Source organism: Ictidomys tridecemlineatus, chromosome 7 (assembly GCF_052094955.1).
Source record: "Ictidomys tridecemlineatus isolate mIctTri1 chromosome 7, mIctTri1.hap1, whole genome shotgun sequence".
In the NCBI taxonomy this organism is placed as follows: Eukaryota; Metazoa; Chordata; class Mammalia; order Rodentia; family Sciuridae; genus Ictidomys; species Ictidomys tridecemlineatus.
In genome coordinates this window covers 32,883,683-32,893,431 of record NC_135483.1, presented here as the reverse complement: position 1 = coordinate 32,893,431, position 9,749 = coordinate 32,883,683, and positions in this window count along the sequence as shown.

The following is a 9,749-nucleotide window of genomic DNA, read 5'->3' as shown; positions in this document are numbered from 1 at the left end:
ACCCCCTCTCCACCTCTCCTTCCCCTTTGCCCCATCAAAGTTCCTCCACTTTTCCCATGGTCCTCGCCCCCCCCACATTATGGATCAGCATCCATTTATCAGACAGAACATTTGTCCTTTGTTTTTTTGGGATTGACTTACTTTGCTTAGCATGATATTCTCCAGCTTCATCCATTTACCTGCAAATGCCATAATTTAATTCTCTTTTAGTGTTGAGTAATATTCCATTGTGTATATATACCACAGTTTCTTTATCCATTCATCTATGAAGGACATCTGGGTTGCTTCCACAGTTTAGCTATTGTGAATTGAGCTGCTACAAACATTGATATGGCTGCATCATCGTAGTATGCTGATTTTAAGTCCTTTGGGACTCCTCCCTGAGGAGTGGGGTAATCAAATGGTGATTCCATTCCAAGTTTTTAAAGGAATCTTCATACTTTAAGTCAATTATAGTCTGAGGACTTTACATTCATTAACTTATTAAGTGCTCACCAGAAAACCCTATTATCACTATCATTATCTTCACTCTATACATGAGAGAGGTTGGGTAACTTGCCTAAGATTATACAACTAGCTAATGGTAGACCTGGGATAAAATTCCAGGCAAGTCTAATCCTGAAAGCCTACAGTGAGAATCTTTATGGCTCTCAATAACAGTACAAAATCATTGAAGTCTTGTGGGAATTAAGTGGAAACCGATACTTAAAGCACTTCACCCAGTGCCTGGCACATACTAAGATGATGTTACTGTTACTATTACTGATTATCCTCTGATTGCTTGTGGCTCTGTAAGAGCTCAGGTAGCAATTGCAGCTGTGGGGGAATAGCAGGAATGTATAGAACTGCCTGAAATATGACACCTTGCTCTCAGGGTTCCTAGGAAGTGAATCCTTACTGGGGAGAATCCTTAATTCCCTGCTCATTTATTCCCATTGCCTAACTGCAAGATAGCAGGTGATTGGATACCAGAAAAATCATAGGGAAAGAGAAATGGCCATAAATCCTGTGTGTGGGGGATAGTGGTTAAAATTTGATAGAATTAAGATCTATCTCACCTGAGGGCAGGCTAGCATGCAACACAACATTGCACTCTTCAAATGATGCTAAGGTATTTATAATCGTAGGTAAAAATTTTATAACCCCTATGCTGTGCCAACTACTTTTCTAAGTACATGTTACTTTATGTGTTTCTCAGAAGAGCCCTGTGAGATGAATAATATTACTCTGCCCATTTTAGAGATGTAGAAACTGAGGCCCAGTGCCCAAGGCCAAAGACTTTGGTAACTCTCAGAGTGACCTGAACCCAGTATCTTAAGTTCCTCTCACATACTAGCTTTAATAATTTCCCCACATTAGAAATAAAATGTGCTTATACATATTATGTAGGAAGCAAGAGATTAAATAATATAATGTCAAAATACATGATAGGTCCTTTATCTTGTAATGAAGTTGTTTGGGAGTTTTCTCATATATATGACACTTCCCATCTTTTGCCATTAAATTGCACTATGATTCCTTTGCCTGGAATGCTTTCAACCTATTGTCAAAGATGGAATTCTTGATAATAAATTCTGCATCCATTTTGCAGAAGTGGAGAGAGGTAAATAGAGGTGTCTTGCTGCCCACAGTCAAGCCCTTTGGGGATAATCATAGAGCAGGAGCTGGTGGGGTGGTATTCCTTTCTGCTTTTCATTACCTTTACTAGGGCAGAAGTTTTTGGCATATACTGGCAACCAGTGACAACTTTGTTTCATCTTATTTAGCATCCTGAGAGATGGATTTTTCCTCAACTTACTGATGAAACCATAATTCTCTAAAAGACCAAGAAAACAGGATTTGTAAACAAAGAAGTTAGAGAATTCCCAAGCTTTATATGTTTGTTCTTCCAACAGAGCAGACATACAGCATACTCTTCTTTTGGAAGAGACAAAGAAAAATTTAATTTACATTGATAAATAGACATAGATAATAGTCATGGTCTGCTAACCCCATCTGCTCCTCATGAGAAGAACAGGTCTACAAGGCATTGACAGTAGAGTTTGTTCTCCTGTAAGAGATTTTCCTGAGGGTTTTACATAACCAAATGTTTTGCTTGTTTACTACTTTGTGGTTCTAGATAGAATGATTTATGTTGGTATGTAATACATTTATTTTATATATGCATTTGCCAAACTCATGGCCAGCTTGAGAGAAATAAATGTTTATTTAAAAACTAAGTGTTGACTTAATTTTTAAGATAGAATCTATAAGTATATTTTATAATATTTTTGAGATATTAATGATTAAAAATATAAGAGAGAGAGAGGATAATGTTAAAACTCCCTGAAGATTGTTATTGTTATTGCGCATGTGAATTTATTGATTCTACTCTGATCCTAATAATGAATTCTTTGAAGGCAAAGGGTTTGTTGAACTTTTGAATTATTAAATAAATGAATTTAGTATGGCCACCATGTAAGTTCCTTAAAAACTTTAAAGCATAAGTAGCTGAATAACACCACTGAAATAGTTACAGCAGAAAATTGAAATATTTTTAAATGAAATTGGGCTTTGTAATAAGTAGAACAATGAATGTTCTGAGGAAATATTAGTAACAAGAATTAAAATCTTTTATATGATGAATTATCAGTGAAAGAATGTCATTTGCATGTTGATTTTACATATATTAATAAAAACTAGCAGAAAACAAAGAGAGTGAAAAAGTAAATACAAAAAATTGATTTAGTCATTATGACTAAATGATTAAACCTCAGAATTTGCATGTGATAGGAGACAGGAATCCACTGCGTCTTAGTCCATTTCAGCTTCCATATTCTTCTGTAGAATGGGCACCTATATTTGGTGTTTGAAGAGACTTTGTGTTGTACAAGTAGTTGGTTCCTTTCCAAACCAACTACTTCATTTAGTTCTCAATCAAAGAAACAATGGAGAACAAGACTGGCAATATTATTTTTACTGGGAGCAGAGATGTTGGTCCCTATTTTAGATAAGATTAGGTAACTGAAGAGATGCTATTCCTGAAAAATAGAAGAAACCAGACTCATTAAAAAAAAAAAAAAAGAGTTAAGGGATAGGGGTTGTGGCTCAGAGGAAAAGCTCTCGCCTAGCTTGCATGGGGCACTGGGTTCAATCCTCAGCACCACATTAAAAAAACTAAATAAAGGTATTGTGTCCACCTACAACTAAAAGAATAAATGTTTAGAAAAAAATTAAGTCAACACTTACTTTTTAAATAAACATTTATTTCTCAAAATAATCTTACAAACTTATATAATACTGTATTCGTAGGAAAGAAACCTCCAAAGATATCCCTAAATAACAATGGTTCAAGTAACATAAAAATTTTATTTTTCTCTCATTTGACAGAAAGGGAAGAAGACAGTCCAGCAGAGTGGGTATTTCAGCTTCTCAGGGTCATCTAGGGATCCAAATTCCCTTTGTCAGATTACTCCCACATACCCTGAGGTATTGTCGTTTTCAGTGTGACCGAAGCTGGCTTACGCCTAATATATCCATGCTGCCGTTTGAAAGAAAAAGAAAAGTGAAAATAAACACCAAATAGCTTCCTTTAAAGGACATCAATTGGAAGTTGTGATACCCATCTGGCTGCTTCAGCTGGTAGGGAGGCTAGGAGGTATAGCCTTTAGCTGAAGGCTGTGACCAGCAAAAACATCTGAGGTTCTTTTACCGAAAGGAAAAAAAAAATGAAGAATGAATATTAGGGCAACTAACAGTCCCTATTTCCGACACATTAATGCTTTCCTTAAATATCTGATGCTTCTGGGCTTTCTGTTGATATTTAAGATTGAGGTACTGAGAATTGATTTGAAGATTTGTGATAGGAAGCAGTATTTGAAGAGAATCAGTCTTTGCTGTTGGTTCATTTCACAGCCAGTTTCTTCATCATTTGTGTGAAATTCCTGAATGTCAATATTTATAAGCCCCCCCCACCTCAGGACTGTTCAGTTTTCAAGAAAATAGTCCTCCAGTCTTGCACACAGATGAGAGTAATCAGTCCCTAGGGCTGTCTTAACAAAGTACCACAAAATGGGCAGCTTAAAATACCACAAATCTGGGCTGGGGTTGTGGTTCAGAGATAGAGCACTCACCCAGCATGCGTGAGGCCCTGGGTTTGATCCCCAGCACCACATAAAAATGAAATAAAGGTTTTGTGTCCACCTGCAACTAAAATAAATAAATAAATATTTTTAAAAATATCAGAAATTTGTTCTTTCACACTTCTGGAGATCAGAAGTCCAAAATCAAAGGATTAGTCACCAAGCTCTGAAGGCTCTAGGCTTCTTGTCTCTTCCTAGTTTCTGATGGCAATTCTTGACACTCCTAGCAATCTTTGATTTCCTTAATTCGTAGCTGCCACCACTCTAATTTCTACCTCCATTTTTATATGGGCTTTTTTTTCTATGTCTCCATATGTCCTTGGCTCCTATAAGAACATTAGGCATTGGATTTAGAGCCCACTCTAATCCAATAGAACATCTTTTTGTGTATGTGTGTGGTATTAAGGACTTCACTAAGGGGTACTTTACCACTAAATTACATCTCTAGCCCTTTTTGAAACAGGGTCTTGCTAAGCTGCCCATGCAGGCTGGGAGCTCACAATCCTCCTGCCTCAGCCTCTGCAGCAGCTGAGATTACAGTTAGAAGTAATTTCAGGGGACCTATTGTACAACATAGTGAGTAGAGCTAGTAACAATGTGATTGAACATCTTTGTTTTTAATTAATTAATTAATATATTGTCAAAATTATATATATATATCTTGTACAACACAATGTTTTAAAGCATGTATATATTGTGAACTATCTAAATTGAGCTAATTAACATTTGCAGTACCTCACATGCTCATTTTTTTGTGTGGTGAGAACTTTTAGAATCTATTCTCTCTCACTGCTTTTCAGGAATACAAATCATTGATACTAACTCTACTTACCGAGTTATAAAATAGGTCCTTTGAAATTATTCCTAACTATAATTTTGTATCTTTTGTCTCACAGTTCCTCATTATGCTGTCCTCCCTATTCCTTGGTGGCCAGCATTCTTCTCTCTACTTCTATGAGTTCAACATTTTTATACTCCACATATAAATCATGTTCTATTTGTCTTTCTGTGCCTGACTTGTTTCATATGACATAAAGTCCTCTAGGTTCATCCATGTTGTCACAAATGACAAGATTTCTTTATCTTTTAAAGGCAGAATAGTATTTCGTTTTGTATATATACAACATTTTCTTCATCTACCCATTCATGGATAGACACGTAGGTTATTTCTATATCTTGGCTATTATGAATAGGCTTCAATGAGCATGGAAATGCACCTATTTCTTCTTTCCTTTGGATACATACCCAGCAATGTGATTGATGGATCATATGATAGTTCTATTTTTAATTTTTTTAGGAACTCCTCTACTTTTTACTATAATTTACATTTTTCTTTTTTAAAATTTTTTTCCTTTATTATTTATTTATATGTGGTGCTGAGGATCGAACCCAGGGCCTTGAACATGCTAGGTGAGCACTCTACCGCTGAGCCACAACCCCAGCCCCTAATTTACATTTTTCTCCAAGAATGTGTAAAGGTTCCCTTTTCTCTGCATCTTCACCAAAAATTTTTATCTGTCTTTTTACTTTACTTTTCTTTTTCTCCTTCCTTCCTTCCTTCTTTCCTCCCTCCCTCCCTTCCTTCCTTTCTTTTTTGATAAGAGCTGTCTTAACAATGTGAGGTAAGTATTCTCTAATAAATAATGACACTGCTGGGTGTGATGGTGCCTGTAATCCCTGTGGCTCAGGAGGTTGATCAGGAGGAATTTAAGTTTGATGCCAGCCTGGGCAATTCAGCAAAGAGGCCCTAAGCAACTTAGTGAGACCCAGTTTAAAAATAAAATAATAAAAAAGATCTGCGGATGTAGCCAATAGGTAAAGTGGTCCTGGGTTCAATCCCCAGTTCCAAAAACCAACCAAACAGACAGAAAACAGTGATGCTGAGTATTTTTTATTTTTATTTACCTGTTGCCATTTGTAGGTATTTTTTTTTAATGTACATTCAGGTCCTTTGTCCCTTTTTAAATTGTTTTTATGCAATTGAGTTGTTTGGATTCATTATAGGTTTTGAATACTAACCTTTATCAGATGTATGATTGGCATATATTTTCTCCCATTCTGCAGGTTGTCTCTTCACTCTGTTGGTAGTTTACTTTGATGTGCAAAAAGCTTTTTAGTTTGATGTTATCTGTTTGTTCATTTTCCAAACCAATATTGTGGATTTTTCTCCCATGTTTTCTTTTAGTAGTTTTGGTGTTTCTGGTCTTATGTTTAAATCTTAATCCATTTTGAGTTAATTTTTGTATAGGTGTGAGGTAAAGATCTAATTTAAATCTTTTGCATGTACATGTTGTCTCAATACCAATTGTTGAAGAGACTGTATTTTCCCCATGTGTGTTCTTGGGAACTTTTTTGAAATCAATTGATTGTAGCCAGCTGTGGTGGTGCACACCTATAATTAAGCTAAGGCAGGAAGATCACAGATTTGAGGGCAGCCTCAGCAACTTAGTCAGACTCTGTCTCAAAATTTTTTAAAAAACGGGATGGGGATATAGCTCTGTGGTAGAGCACCCCTGGGTTCAGTTTCCAGTACTTAAAAAAAAATCTAGTTGACTGTAAATGATGCTTGGGTTTCTTTCTTTTCATATATCTTCACTTTTTTATGTGGTGCTGAGGATCGAACCCAGAGTCTCATGCTTACTAGGCAAGCACTCTACCGCTGAGCCACAACCCCAGCCCGCTTGGGTTTCTTTTCGCCATCTTACTTACTCTATAGGTCAGTAATTCTGGTGTTTATGAAGTACTATGCTGTTTTGAATACAATCACTTTGTAATATGTCCTGGAATTAGGAAGTATGATGCCTCTGGCCTTGTACTTTTTTCTCAAGGTTACAAAATTCCAGATAGACCGGAGGAATAAATTATGAGAACTCTTGTACAACAAGGTGACTATAGTCAATAATACTGTATTTTTCAAAATAATTCAGAGTAAATCTCAAATGTCTCATAAAACATGACAGGTAAAGTTATGGATTTGTTAATTAGCTTGATTTAATCATCCACTTTATATACATATATCAAAACATCACATTGTACTCTACAAATGTATATAATTATGATTTTCTAATGAAAAATAATACCAATAATAAAAAAGAACATAAGATGTTACCATGGCACAAGATATTCAATGAAGTCAAGTAAGATGGAAATTAAACTTAATAACACAGAGTGAACCTCAAATTCCTCCTGATCTCAGTGCTATTTCTCTGTTATTTTTAACTTCTCTAAACATTCCTCAATACTTCTATCTTCTTATTCTATCTGCCCATATTATTTCTCTTTCTTTCTTTCTTTCTTTCTTTCTTTCTTTCTTTCTTTCTTTCTTTCTTTCTTTCTTTCTTTCTTTCTTTCTTTCTTTCTTTCTTTCTTTCTTTCTTTCTTTCTTTCTTTCTTTCTTTCTTTCTTTCTTTCTTTCTTTCTTTCTTTCTTTTTTTAAAGGTACTGGGAACTCAAGGGCACTCAACCACTGAGCCACAACCCCAGTCCTATTTTGTATTTTATTTAGAAACGGGGTCTCACTGAGTTTCTTAGTGCCTCACTGTTGCTGAGGCTGGCTTTGAACCCAAGATCCTCCGGCCTCAGCCTCCCAAGCCGTTGAGATTACAGGTGTGCCGCTACCATGCCAGCCTTCCCATAGTATTTCAACTCTGTTAAATCTCATACTCAAGATTATTGCTAAATACTTGAAACCATTAGGGAGCTACCTTTGTACCAATCTGGCACAGCATCAGATAGAGAAGTTAGTGTTGGGTCACCATGGAGATCTGTAATTACATTGACAATAATGGTGATAGCAAAAACCATCCCCATATTGTTAGTCTTGTTTTTCTAAAAATTTCTTATTTCTGCCACCTCCTCTTAGGAAAACCGCATTAGTGACATGCTTAAGAATGATTATATATATATATATTTTTAAATGCTACTGGGATTGAACCCAGGGCTGCCCTACCATTGAACTACATCCTTAGTCCTTTTTATTTATTTATTTTTGTTCTGAGACAGGGTCTTAATTAAATTGTGCATGCTGTCCTTGATCTTACAACCCTCCTGCCTCAGCCTCCCAAGTCACTGGGATTACAGGTATGTGCCACTATGCCTGGCTAAACTTTTGTAAAACTATTATATGCTGATCCACAATGCAATGTCTTTTTCTCATAAAAGCTAAAACGCAAAACCTTTTGAGTTTCATTCAGTGAAAATTCTGGAAGGAATATCTTTAAGAGAAAGAGCTGACAAAACTACCCAAATTATGTGACTTCCATTTTCATCTTTTCTTGGGAAGACTTGTGCTGTCCCACTAAAGGGATAAGGAAAATATTAAAGATCTTCCCTGACCATGTGCCTGCCTTGACCTTGCACATCCTTGATGGAACATCTAAAGAATGCTGATTTCTTGGTGGGTTTGGCTTACTCAGAGAATTCACTCATTCACTTATTTCAAGGCTATCACTCCCTTCCTTTGGGGACCTGGCCAGACCTTGAGAGGATCACTAGGTCACACAGGTTGTTTGAATGGAGTTGGGAATAAGACTTTGGACTCTCACCTGTGAAGAAGACTCTGCCAGGACTTCCCAGTTAGAACCCTGTAAATCTGCCTTAGGACCTCCAGCTATATAACTTCAGGTGTTGGTATTTCCTCCAATCTGGGGATGTATTTTCTTCTATTTCTCTCTTGCCTATCAGTTTCACTTTTGCTCTTGCTTCCATATTATTACTAAAATAAATGATGTCTAGTATAAAGAGAGTGTCTTTATTGTCTTTTAGATCCAACTTGCCAAATTCAGCAGCTGCACACACATGCAATGCTTTAATATTATGTGACTTTGAATTAAACTCTAGTCCAATTGTAAATGATATTTCCTTCATTGCTTCTCCTTAGGGCAGAATAAATAGGTGTTAATTTCAAGTTTTTACTAAATATGAAGACAGTATAAAAAATTTTTAAAATGGCATAAAACATAAAGAATAAAATTGTGACATTTGCTGGTAAATGAATGGAACTAGACAATATCATGCTAAGTGAAATAAGCCAAACCTAGAAAGTCAAGGGTTGAATATTTCCTCTTGTATGCAGAAGCTAAACCAAATTAAGGAAGAAAACAAACAATAACAATAACAACAACAAAAAAGGGGGATTGGTGAGGATCCCAGAAAAATAGAAGAGAGATCCATGGAATACAAGAAGGAGATTGAGGGGGAGGGAAGAAGGACTGGAAAAAGGAGTAACAGTGGAGTGAATTGGACCAAACTTTTCTCTCTATATATGTGAATATAACACAGTGAATTCTACCTTCATGTATACCCATAATGCACTAATTTAAAAAAAAACTATAAATAAAAGAAGAAAGTTCAGTAGAGTAGAGGGAAAAGGACAGGGGAAAGGAGAAGGGAAGGGAAAGAAAAAGTACTGGTGACTGAATTGGAGCAAATTATATTCCATGCTTGTATAATTACGTCAAAATTAACCTCGATATTAGGTATAACTATAATGCACTAATAGAAAAAAAACAGCATAAAAACAAGCACAAAAGAGCTGGGCATGGTAGTGCGCAACTGTAATCCCAGTGGCTCTGGAGACTGAGACAGGAGGATTGAGAGTTCAAAGCCAGTCTCAGCAATGGTAAGGTA